The sequence below is a fragment of the Camelus dromedarius genome, chromosome 9 (assembly GCF_036321535.1).
Source record: "Camelus dromedarius isolate mCamDro1 chromosome 9, mCamDro1.pat, whole genome shotgun sequence".
NCBI lineage: Eukaryota > Metazoa > Chordata > Mammalia > Artiodactyla > Camelidae > Camelus > Camelus dromedarius.
In genome coordinates, this window is record NC_087444.1 from 12,549,613 (window position 1) to 12,563,502 (window position 13,890).

The window sequence follows — 13,890 nt, forward strand, 5'->3', positions numbered from 1 at the left end:
TTTGAGAATATCACATTAAAATTTTTCTTGATAGTCATATGTAGTCATTTGCAATATATTGATTTCTATAACTGTAGCATTCCTATAGTCCTAAAAATCAGCATAATTGAAAAAAGACCCATGGACGTCCCAAAATGGCAAAGTAGAAAGACCCTAAGATCGCCTCCTCTCATGGGCACACCAAAATTACAACTATTTGTGGAACAATTATCCATGAAAAAGATGGGAAGCTACCAGGAAAGATCTTCCACAACTTAAAGATATAAAGGAGGAACCACAACGAGATGGGTAGGAGGGGTGGAGTTATGGTAGAATCAAGACCCACACCCCTGGGGGGGTGACCTACAAACAGAATAATTACAATTGCAGAGATTCCCCAAGGAGTAAGGGGTCCAAGCCCCACATTGGGCTCTGTGGCCCTGGGGTCCTGCACTGCAAAGATGAGCCCCCATGACATTTGACTTTGAAGGCAGTGAGACTTATTTCAGAAGTCCTAGAGGGCTGTGGGAAATAGGGTCTCCACTCTTAGAGGGAGCACATAAAATCTCACATCATCTGGGACCCAGGGCAGAAGCAGCAATTCAAAAGGAGCCTGGGTCAGACCCACCTGCTGATCCTAAAGAGTCTCCCAAAGAAGCATGAGGCAACTGGCAATCACCCTGGAGACATGGACACTGGTGGCAGCCATTCTGGGGAGCTCCTTCTATCATGAGGACACTGGTGCTGTCAAGCACCATTTTGGAGTCCTCCCTCTGGCTTATTAGCCCCAGGACCCAGCCCTGCCCACACCCACCAGCCTACAAAACTCACTGCTTTCCTATCCTGCGTCTCCCCAAGCCTTTCCAAAATGTGCATCACTGCCTCAGGGAATCTCTTCAAGCTCCATTTCACAAACCTTAGCCCTTTGATTGGATCTTATCCTGCCCATGATCCATGGTCTCTGGGAGTCTGTGTTACTTCTGGATGCTATGATGAAAAACCGTAGCTGGGGGCTTAAACGACATGTATTTATTTCTCATGTTCTGGAGGCTAGAAGTCCGAGATCAGGGTGCCACGCATGTCAGGCTCTTAAAAAGGGTCCTCTTTCTGGTTATGTATTCTCAGGGGTTTTCCTCGGTGTGTGCAAGCAGAGAGCGCGATCACATGTCTCTTCTTCTTTTACGGCATTAATTCCATCATGATCTTATGATTTCATTTAACCCAACTGCTTTCCAAAGGCCTCACCTCCAAATACCATGACATTAGAGGTTAGGGCTTCAACTTACGAGCTTTGTGGGGACACAAGCATTCAGTCCGTAGCAGAATCCTAGAATAACTAATATGGAAGACGGTGGCAGACACCGATTCTCTTTAAGAAGCATAGGAGATTGTACTGATTATACATCATCCATCAGGCCTTGGGGAATAAGCAAGCCTGCCTTAGAGAAAGAAAACAAGAAAAATAATTTAAGCCCCATTATACACATGTATTCTACAGACTCTCCCATTGCTATTCTGTTTCCATCAAAATTTACACACCAGAGTGGCTGGGTTTCTCTCAGAGGGATGGGAGAAAGCTGAGATGATCAAAGCAGTTGCTGGAAACAGCAAGAAATGGAAGGTCAGGAAGAGAGAAAGAGCCCTCTGGACCTGGGAGGGAAGAGGGACTCTCAAGCAGACAGCGGGCGGTGTAGGTCCAAACATCTTTTTTGCTCAGTTTTGTTCACCCCAAATCCTAGTGAATATACTAATGTGCGTGTTATCACTATTAAATGTCCCCTGGTCTCTTAACTTGTTAATACTCCTCAAGTCCTAGAATACATAACATTTCAGTTAGAATTTGAGAATAGAATAATATACCAACCCCCCACCAAAAAAGTACATAGAAGAGGAGGAGGGAAAGGAGAGAACAGGAATAAAAATAGAAGAACATTCTAGACTAAAAGGGAAGAGGACATTTAAGGGCCCTGAGATGAGAAAGAGCTTGGAAAATTTTAAGGAAAATTAAAAATTAAGGTAATACTGTGCTAAGAGGTCACAGAGGATAAACCAGAGAATGGATCATTGCCTTTGAGGTTGGAAGGAATAGGACAAAATGGTAAGAGAGTTAAGAATTACAGTAAAAACAGTTATCCAAATTCATCAGTGTTTATAGTCAGCATATTTGACAGCAAACTTTGACCAGACTTTCCAAAGACTAGAAACAGAGTAAGAAATTTTTTTTATAATTAGGTAGCTTTTGTTATATATTATCAGGTTTACATCGTACTACCAATAATTTAAAAGCAAAATTAATGGCATGGCTATTCCGTGCTACCTCCTAGCTTACGGAGACAGGTCGTCGTTTTTAATTGTTCAACATGTTTTCATTCTTTGCCCCAAAGAAAAATCAGTTGTAAAGGCCTAGAAGGCTCATTGCTTCAAGAGGGCTGTGGGCCTTTCCGGCAGAAAGATAGGAAAAGTATATGAAGGTTTGGGGCGCGTGAAGTGGCGTTCAGGGGATGGAGAATATAAGACGCTGCAGTTCCCAGAACTTCAAGACCCCCGTTGGGATGTGAATCATTCAACACAAATGACATGTCAGCACTTAGAGTCCCCACAGATATCATTTGCATCCCCACTTCTACCTTATAATCCCCTACTGGTGGCTATGTGACTCCATCACATCAATTGGTATATTGAAAAAGATAGCCAGTGTTCAGTCATCACCTGGGAGGTACTATTAAAGTATTTTAAACAACACTTTAAAAATATAATGAGTGGGTGGAAAGGTAGAAGGGAATTATACAGTGTCATGCAAAAAAGTCTTTTCATAAGGGACAAGAAATCACCTAATTTGTTGTTGAAGTTAAAAGCTGCCGACACAGTATTACTGCAGGAGCAAATTGATGAAGTTTTGAAGTTTGATATCCATTACCCCATTCCTTTCTTTAATCATAAATAACTTTTCCCAAAGAACAAATGCACTGATAAAAACTGATACATTGATTGTTAGCACAATCCTAATATTTATTAAACCACAATTTGAGGGGGGAACCCTTTACCATTTTTAACTGATAATTTTTTAAAATATTGTTTTTATATTAATCAGCTGTTTTATCAAGTTAATATAATGACTAGAGCTTTGGTCAAAGAAGGTAAAGATATCGGATGTGTAATGAAATAAGCCAGTTTTAAATTTTAGTATTACTTTTTAGCAAAGGCATTATTTGTATGACGGTACCTGTAGGTACACAATATTGCATTTTTGAGGCTATGGTCTCAGGGTCTATAGCGTGTAAAAGACAATTTATTTGTGTTATACTTACATTCATCCCCAAAGTGTGTTTATTGAAAAGATGTAGCATTAGCTGTTTTCCAGATTTCAATCCAAACATTCACTGAGTGCCTGCAAGGAGTAATTCTTCATGCCATGTACAGGATACTGCAAAGGAGAGTGAGACTTTTTCTGCCCTAACATCTCACATTCCAGAAGGGGAGCTAAGATACATGCACAAAGAGCAATAATATAAACAGAATGTGAGAATTGCTAAAAACAGATATATGAACAGTTGTTGAGGGAGCACAGAAGTGTTAGGTAGTTAGATAAGTGGGGGAACCGGGCAGATAGGTGGAGGAGAGGGAGGAGGGTCTGGAAGATGGCATTATGCCCGCCTCCAGCACAAAGGGACTTTACTCCTTCTAAATGAGCGCCAGCAAGAAACCAGTTAGAACCCAACAGCTGCAACTGCACGTTAGCGAAAAAAACTTAACCAGACATGACCCAATGCTCATCGTAGTATAATTAACATTGCAGCATAGGCCCCCAGTGGGTTTTTCTGTGTACACCGTGGGTAAGGACACGCACAAAAGGGGCCAAACGTGACTAGGCATTCCAGGGCCAAGGACTGTCAATCAACCAAAGACCACCTCTAAGGGAGGATACAAGAGAAAGGGGCAAAACAAAGACCACCGCTTTTCCTCTCTTGGATCAGCCCACCTCCCAATCTTTTCATAAATAAATCCTTTAAAATCTTGTACTACACAACGCACTCTGTCTCCTGTCTGTAATCTTGTCTTTCGGGTAAGACAAGGACTGGGGTGTTTTCCTTTTTGGACAGTAACATAAGGACTAGAGATGAATGGCTACTAAACTGAGAGGAAGGTGAAAAAGCCGAGCTGAGGTAGGAAAAGGCTCAACAGGCTTCTTGGAAACAATGAACTTGAATTGCAGGGGTGCATTTTCTAAGTCACACATCATTTGTTCTTAAATATAGTTGCTTTGCACCTGTATCTAATATTTATCTCACAGGTTTGCAATCCAAGGAGTTTTATGTGATCTAAATCATTATGCAGTTATAAAATAGTAAAATTATTATTATATCATAATTATTGCTGTGTATGCAGCTCTGTGCCAAGTATTATAAAGATTGCAAAAGCACTGTAAATATTGCCTTGAAGACCTTGGACATCAGGTAGATAAAGACAAAATACCCCAGAATACACAAAACAGACAATACAAGGAAACTGACGGCATTGGTGGCGATTTTCGGTACTTCCATAGACTGTCCCACAGCAGGGCCCCAGATGTAGACTCCTGCATCAGAGGGCCCAGCATGATGGCCAAGGGCCTCCGTTTATACTCCAGTTCTAGGTAGAAATCAAATATTAAATGGGCGCCTGTTATTCACCTGGGACTCATAAAACGGTTGCAAGACTTCTTGCGACCCAACTCAAGAAGCAGGAGTCCCAGTATGCTCTTTTTTACTGGGTGTGTTGAAGGAGGTAGAGAAACAAAAATGAAATACCAGCTTGACTCTTTGGTTCATTTGATGTCCTCTAATAACATCACAGGCTACTGCTTACCTAACAGCTGTTAAATAATGCATTTTTCTTATATAACAAATAATTGAAGCTGAGAGGTAACCTTCTTCTGCCCTATAAGTATTTGAAATCCACAAACCTGTGTTGGACAGGTATCATGTGCCATTTTATATACTATTTTAGATCTTATCCTAAAAGAGCAATTAAGCCCCTCACTGACTTTCTCTTATTTTTGAGGTGGGGGAGAAGGTAATTAAGTTTATTTATTTATTTGTTTATTTGTAGAGGAGGTACTGAGAATTGAACCCAGGACCTTGTACATGCTAAGCATGCACTCTGCCACTTGAGCTATACCCTCCCCACTTATGTTTTCTTTTTAACATGAAAAGAGATACTGAGATTATCACCTGCTCCCCAAAGCTGCCTGTGTTGCCTTGAGGCTCCAGGAGTGTTGGGTGGAACACGGAGGGGAAAGTTATGAGTGGAGGTGACTGGAGGGAATCCACTCAAATCACGAGCCTTAGGGGTTTCTTGGGTTTATTTCTCTTTCAATTGCTGAGATTACTCAAAGCCCATGCTCAAAAAAAAAAAAAAAAAAAGAGAGAGAGAGAGAGCCCAAATCCAAAACTACTCTGAGATCTGCAGGATTTGCTTTAAAACTTGCCTCTCTGAGTCTAGCTGCTTCCTAAAAGTTGAATGCTCCAGGGAGCTGCATCGACTCTCAGGTGGATATTGAAATAGGCAATTATAAAGTGGTAGCCAAAGGGCCAGAACGTGTTCACGGAGCATTCCAAAGTGACAAACCCTTCCAAGAGAACATCTTTGGAATATTGGGCCCAATGTGCAGGATTAGATTCATAAAGCAAAGTGAAAACAAAAAAAAAGGAAAGAGAAAGAAAGAAAAAGACTGTACCAAAAGATACACTTGAGTAGAATAACGTTTAACTTAACAAATAATGTGCATCATAAAATATGTATTTATTTAGTAAATACCAAGTATACCACAACATCAGTCACAAAAATCACCCTGGACTTGCGACTGAATAATAAATACGGCACCTTAAAATATCTGACTGCCAAGATGGATAAAAGAGTGAAGCCAGCACATGCTGACCTCAAGCGCCACAGTCTTCTCCTGCCCCTGGGGAAGAAGACACCGCAGACACTGAGTGATTAGACGTGGAGGAAGCCCCTGCGCACTGAGGCGCTGAATAATGGATATTCTCGGGAGCCTGCGGTGGAGGCTGCAAGCCGCCGTGCGGGGAGATGAGGGTGATAAAGAACGTGAAGGGTCTTGCAGCAATCAGGGCAAAAACCAGGAGAGAAGAGGTTGGCAATAGAGCTCTCGACACCCAAGAAAGCTGGCTACCAAATAGAGGATTTTATCCATTTTAGCAGAAAAGCATTTATTCCCTGGCTGTGGAGTCACTCATGTGAAATGAAAATATTAGTGCTATCAGATCTATGAGAAAGATGGACCAATATTAACCATTCGAAACCATTAGTTGTTTAACCCTGGCTTGCAGATTAGCACAAATTAATTGACAGAACAGGCTTTGCCGGGAATGTTCAGAATGCTTTCCAAGTGGTTAAATGGAGACACTTTATTGATCATAAAGGGTTCCTAACGCAAACGGAGGAATGCTGAGGTGGCACCACTGTCTACGCTAGGCGGCCGTTTATAGCGACGGGCTCCACTCGTCCCACCAAGCCTTCAGCATGCGGTTCGCCGCGCAGCCGTTATCTTCACATGCTGATACATGTGATCGAACAGTCTCACGTGCCGCAGTCAGAGCAACTGCTTGACAGTATGATTACAGTTTCCTGTCAGCTCATGCACAGAATATTTCTGCGAGCTTTCAAGCAATTGAAAAACATTTTGATTTTGAAATGATAGTACTCCATGGGGGAAGAAAATTCTTCAAAATATTGATTTCTGATAACAAATCAAGATCTGCGTAAAGGAAATTGCTTGAAGTGTCTATGAAGAAGGATGTGTCAGAGCACAGAGGGAGAGAGTGGGGAGTCTGTGATAACAAGATGAAAAAGAGGAGGACTGGGGTTGTGGAAACTACTGAAGGAAGCAGAGCTTCTGACAAAAAAGCCACCATCGGCGGCCAATGGCCTGGTGGAGACAATCAGATCACCAGAAGAGACTGCATGTTTGTCAGTTTCAAAGAAACACTCTTCTTCCTTCGATCAGCTAAAGGTTGTTGCACATGTACATTGGTAGAAATTTTGTAGGAAATAGAAATGAAGAAAGAAACTGTCTTTTTGAAGGCACAGTGTCTCTTAGTTTAATAAATAGCATATGTATGCATTTAAATGAATTCATCTCAAATGTTGAAGGTCATATCTCTCTGTAAGAATTTTCGTCCCTTACTCTAAAATGGAAGAGAGACTTTTTCAATAACTGAGTAAGACTGGACCCTCATGACCACTGATAGAGACCTGAAATATGATTTATCCGAATTGGTGACCTTTCCCCCTGAAATGAGAATGTGCCGAGAAAGACCTCCACATTCTTTTTTGTTCTCTCAGAAATCAGTCATTCAGAACAGTCACCACCAGCATTTTTGGCACTTCTACTTGATGGTAGTTTTCTACAGAATAAGACAAAATTGAAATTATTTCCACAAATGAACAAGATAGAAATGGGCAAAAGATTAGATTGAAAAAATTATGGAATTTTAAATGGAGGAAAATGTTCTGAAATGAAAACCTATTACTGTAGCCCTGGAGGTAAGAGTAATTTATAGGTAGACCAGTAAAACATGTGTTCCTCAGTATGGCGATCAATCACTTTACCTGGAATCTAGCCACTCAGCAATGTAATACTCTAGCGTGAATCTAGATTTTTGTCAAGCTGCTATTAGTCAAATAGCTTCTAATGAGTTCTACTTTTAGATAACAGTTAGGGCTACTTAAATCTGTAATTTGTCCTACTTTCCTTCTTAAACAGGCATGCTACATACAGGCTGACATTGCTTGTATTCAGAACAGAGGAAGCAAATGGTTATAACACATGGATTTTGAAAGCATAAATTATTCAGAAACAAAGAAAAAAATCTGCCACTGAGGTTTCTTTCCATTTCTGTAATAAGGTTTAATTTACATGGAGTAAAATTCATCTTTTGTGTACCACTTTGTGAGTTTTGACAAACAGACAGCCAGGGAACCACGATCACAACCAAAATGTATAATAGTTCAGTCATCTCCCCAAGTTTCCTCCTGCCCCTTGGTAATCAACCCCTCTCACACCCTCAGTCCCTGGCAACTACTGGTCTGTTTTCCATCCCTATAGTTTTAGGTTTTCCAGAGTGTCATATCAATGGAATCAGGTAGTATATGGCCCTCCAAGTCTGGTGTCCTTCACATAGAAAAATGCAGTTGAGATCTGCCCATGTTGTTGTGGTACCAGGAGCTCACTCTCTTTATTGCTGAGTAGAATTTCATTGTTTGGATGTATCTCAGGGTGCATGGATTCCAGTTTTCAGTGATTTCTGCTATGAATATTAACATACATATTTTTGTGTGAACATAAGATTTCATTTAGCTGAAATAAATGCCTAAGAGTAGGATCACTGGGTTGTACGACGTGTCTACATACCTTTAGAAAAAAATTGCCAAATAGTTCTGAAAAGCGGCTGCACCATTATGAATTCCTACAGGCAACGTATGGCAGTTTCAGTTGCTCCACACCCTTGTCAGCACTTGGAAGGTTCAGTTATTTTGTGTGTTTGTTTTAGCAATTCTAATAGATGTGCTGTGGTATCACATTCATGGTTTTTAATTTGCATTTTCTTCACGACTAATGATGTTAATGATAGTTTCATGTGCTTACTTGCCAGTCCTATATTTTATTTGATGAAGTGTCTGTGTAAATCTTTTGCTCATTTTTTAAGAATTGGGTTGATAGTTTTCATATTACTGCCTTTTGAGAGTCCATATGTAAACTGGATACAAATCTTTGATGAGATATGTGATTTCCAATATTTTTCCCAATCTGTAGTCTGTGTTTTTTTTAATTCTCTTAACAGTGTCATAGATAGAACAAAAGTCTTCATTTCAACACAATCCAATTTATCAATCTATTTTTCCTTTGTTACAGATTGTGCTTTTCATATTGTATCTAAGAAATCCCTGCTTAACCAAGGTCACAGAATCTTTCTCCTGTGTTTTCTTCTAGTCTACAGAATGTTCATGACAACATACTTTAAAATAGATATAATATTAATGAAATCTTAGTGATAACTCTGAGTAAAAAGAATGGACAATTAATTTTTTTAATTCAGAAGAATACTAAGAGCCTTCAGTACTTTACACATTTGGAATTACTGAAATCACAATCTCTTCCCTAAAACATAAAAAAAACACACAATACAATGGTCATTCATTTATCCATTATCAAGTATTTATTAATGGCCTTACTATTTTCCAGTTACTCAGACTGTATGGTAACACAGTTTAAAAGGTGGTTGGTCTCTTCCCTCAAGAAATCCTGTATCTCTGTCCTATATTACACACTTATATGGGTCAGAGACAAGGAGAGAGAAAATTGTAGCACAGTATGATAAGAGCAAGGATTAAGGTGGTCACCAGCAGCAATGTGAGTGAAAAACAGGACACCTAACCCAAAATGATAAAGCATAGTAACCCCATGGAAGAAAGGAAATAAAACTTGCAGCCTCCAGGCTGGGTGGATGGGATGGAAATATAAATTCATAAGTAACTATTTAATTATGAATGTTCTAAGTGCTGCACAAGAAAATTACAGAAAATGAAGAGGATATATAACAAGATATGATTTAGCCTATGAACCTAACGGAAGACACTCCTAAGAAAGTAATGTGTAAACTGGAAGCCGAGCATAATTAGAAATTATCTTGGAAGAAAAATTCAGCTTCCAGACTGAGGAAGCCGCACAGTTAAAGACCCTAAAATAGGAAATAAATGAACATATTTGAGGAACAGAAAGGCCAGGCCAATAGGGGATTGTGTAGTGGTTTTCTAATTTTAGTTTTTAAGAGAATCAACCAAGAAGCTTATTTAAACAAGATTACCAGATCTCACATATAAAAATCTTTATTTAGTAGGTCTAAATTAACAAGGTAATTATAATGTGATGTATCAACCATCACACTTCAATTAATTCTAGGATAAAGAGGGAGATAGTAGTAGGTAAGCAGAAAGGAAGTAGGAAACCAGTCATTCAGAGTCAAACTTTATCCTAAAAATCTTAAGAAGCCTTTGAATGCTATAAAACGGGATGAGACACGGTCCAGCTTGCATTAAAACAAATCACTTTGGAGTTACGTCGTCACAATAGTGACGCAGATTGACCTAACTTCAGTCCACCTCACAAGAGGGCCACCCAGCAAGCACCCATACCCAAGACACCACTTTGAAGATCCCAGAACCCACCAAGGGATGCATAAGCACTCCCCTAGACAACAGAGGCTAAGCACTGCCTTAGAATGGTAAAAGCAGCAGTTTCATTTTAAACACATTAACCGCTCCCCAGGCCAGCACATCACCACACCAAGAGCACCCTCCTGGGCTTGTAGTTTCTTCAGTGGTAAAAAGAGAACCCAAGGTGGACATTTAGCTTTTCCAGAGTTGGAAGATGCTTCGCAGGAAGCACATTCAGGTCTTACCTCACAGACTCCACTGGGGGTATCTGTACAGCTCAACCACTAGGGATCAGACAGAGACAGAATGAGTGGTGCCTACAGCAATGGGCATGCAGGTCTCAGCAGACCATGTTCCTGCTTGCAGAGGTACCTGAGCAGAAAGCCCAACCTGCAGCTCTGCAGATCTGGAGAGCAGAGTTGTGGCCCAGTCTGGCCAGGGAGCTCAGCTGACAGCTCAGTCTGGTTTGGATTATTGGTTACAGGGTTGTTCCTGCTGTGGAGAGCATTCTATAGCCCATCCTGTCAGGGGAACAAAGTCACAGTTCCACCAAACTGCTGAGCATAACATCCAGTCCCAATGCTCTGGACAGCTTGGTCACAAAAACAAGTAGCCCAGTAGTCACGGAACACATCTGCCCAACTGGTGAGCACAGCCTCTGTCACTGCAATACCAGGGAGCTTGAGCAGTGACCCTGAGAACCTTGGAGACCAGCCTATGGTACCACCTCACCAAGGAACTCAGCCTACAACCCCACCCAACAGCAGAGCCCAGTATATGGCCTTGCCCAACTGATAAACAGCCTGTGGCCTTGCCTAGGCAGGCCAGCAGTGCAGTCAATGACTCTGACCCACCATGGAGCATGGTTTACAGCCCCAAATGACTGAGAAGCCAAGACAGTGACCTTGCCCAACTGAAGAGCACAATCACCAGCCCCACTCAACAACAAATAGATTATCCACATAGAGAATCAATAAGGGAATAAGCTGGTTTGAATAACACTTTGATGCAATGTACATAACAGACATATACAGAACATTTCATTCAACAGCAGCAGAATACATGTTCTTTTGAAGCATGCATAGAACACTTTCTAGGACAGATCATATGTTAGGCCATAAAAGAAGTCTCAAAAATCAAGAAGATAGAAATTATATCAAGTAGCTTTTCTAAAACTGATGGCATGAAACTAGAAAATTCACAAATATGGAGAAATTAAACAACACACTCCAGAACAATCAATGGATTAAAGAAGAAATCATAAGTCAAATTAAAACAACTTGATACAAAAGCAAAAATGGAATCACAACATACTAAAGCTTATGGGATGCAGTAAAAGAAGTTCTAAGAGGAAAACTTACAGCTATAAATACATATATCAAGAAAAAAAGAAAGATCTCAAATAAACAACCTAACATACCTCAAATAACTAGAAAAATAAGAACAAACTAAGCCCAAAGTTAGCAGAAGGAAGGAAATAATAAAGATCAGAGCAGAAATGAACAAAACAGAGAACAGTAAAACAACAGAAAAGATTAACAAAACTGGCAAAAATAAAATACACAAATGATTAGATAGACAAACTGAAAAAAGGAGAGAGGACTCAAAGAAATTTATAAATGATAAAGGAGACATTACAACCGGTACCACAGAAATACAACAGATAATAATTGACTACTTAAAACAATTATATGAGAACAAATTGGATAACCTAGAAGAAACAAATAAATTCCTAGAAACATAAACCTACTAAGACTGAATTATGAAGAAACAGAAAATCTGAACAGACTAATAATCGTAATGAAATTAAATCACTAACCAAAACCTCCTAACAAAGAAAAGCCTAGGACCAGATGACTTCATGGGTGGATTTTACCAAACATTTAAAGAAGAATTAATGCCAATCCTTCTCAAACTTTTCTAAAACACTGAAGAGGAGAGAACACTTCCAAATTCATTTTATGTGGCCAGGATTTCCATGATACCAAAGCCAGGCAAGGACTCTATGAGAAAAGAAAACAACAGACCAATATCCCTGATGAATACAGATGTAAAAATTATCAATGAAATACTAATAAATTGAATTAAACAGCACACTTAAAGAATCATATACCATTATCAAGTTGAATTAATCCCTAGGATGCAAGAATGGCTCAACATATGCAAATCAATAAATCTGATATATCACAATAACAGAGAGATAAAAATCATATGATCATCTCAATAGATGCAGAAAAAGCATTTGACAAAATTTAATATTCTTTGATGATAAAAAAAAATTCTCAACAAATTGGGTATAGAAAGAACATAATAAAAGCCACCTATAACAAATTTACAACTAACATCATGCTCAATAGTGAAGGTTTGAAAGTTTTCCTCTAAGATCAGGAATGAGACAACAAAATGTCACTCTTACCACTCTTATTCAACATAGTACTGAAAATCCTAGCCATAGAAATCAGAGAAGAAAACATAAATAAATAAAGGACATCCTAGTCAAAAAAAAATGTAACATTGTCTCTGTCTACAGATCTTAGATATTAAAAAATGATATCATATATAGAAAATCCTAAAGAATCCACCAAAAAAAAGAAACCCCTATGAAAACAAATAGACAAATTCAGTAAAGCTACAGGACAAAAAAATCAACAGACAAGAATCAGTTGTATCTTTGTACACTTACAATGAACTATATCAAAAAGAAATGAAGAAAACAATCCCATTCACAATAGCATCAAAAACAGTAAATACTTAGGAATAAATTTAACCAATGTGGTAGAAAATTTGAACACCGACTGTAAGACATTGACTAAAGAAACTAAAGAAGACACAAATAAATGGAAAGATATCTCATGTTCACAGATTGAAATAATTAATGTTATTTAAATGTCCATTATACCCAAAGCCATCTATAATATTCAATAAAAATGCCTGTCAAAATCCCAATAGTATTTTTTACAGAAATAAAATTTCTGTGAAAATTAGTATAGAAACACAAAGACCTAAAATTAGTATGGAAACACAAAAGACCCCAAATAGTCAAAGCAATCTTAACAAAGAAGAACAAAGCTAGAAGCATCACACTCCCTGACTTCAAACTATAATATAAAGTTATAGTATATAGTAATTGAAATAGTATAATGCTGGCATAGAAACAGGCAGATAGACCAATGGAAACAGAATCAAGAGCCAAGAAATAAACCCACACATATATGGTTAAGATATTTGACAACAAAGCCACTAAGAATCCTCAGTGGAGGAAACATAGTCTATTCAGTAAATGGTGATGGGAAAACTGGACATCTTATACAAAAGAATGACACGTGACTCCTATCTTAAACCAAAATGTAGTAAAGATTAACTCAAAATGTACTAAAGACTAAATGTAAGGCCTGAAATCATAAAACTCCTAGAACATCAGCAAAAAGCTCCTTAATATTGGTTTTGGCAATGACTTTTTGGATGTGACACCAAAAGCACCACCAACAAAAGCAAACATAAACAAGTATGACTACATCACCCTAAAAAGCCTGCACAGCAAAAGAAACAACCAGCAAAATAAAAAGGTAACCTAATGAATGAGAGAAAATATTTTCCAATCAAGTATCTGATAAGTTAATATCCACAATATATAAGGGATTTATAACTCAATAGCAAAAAATAAACAAATAATTCAGTTTAAAAATGGGCAAAGGA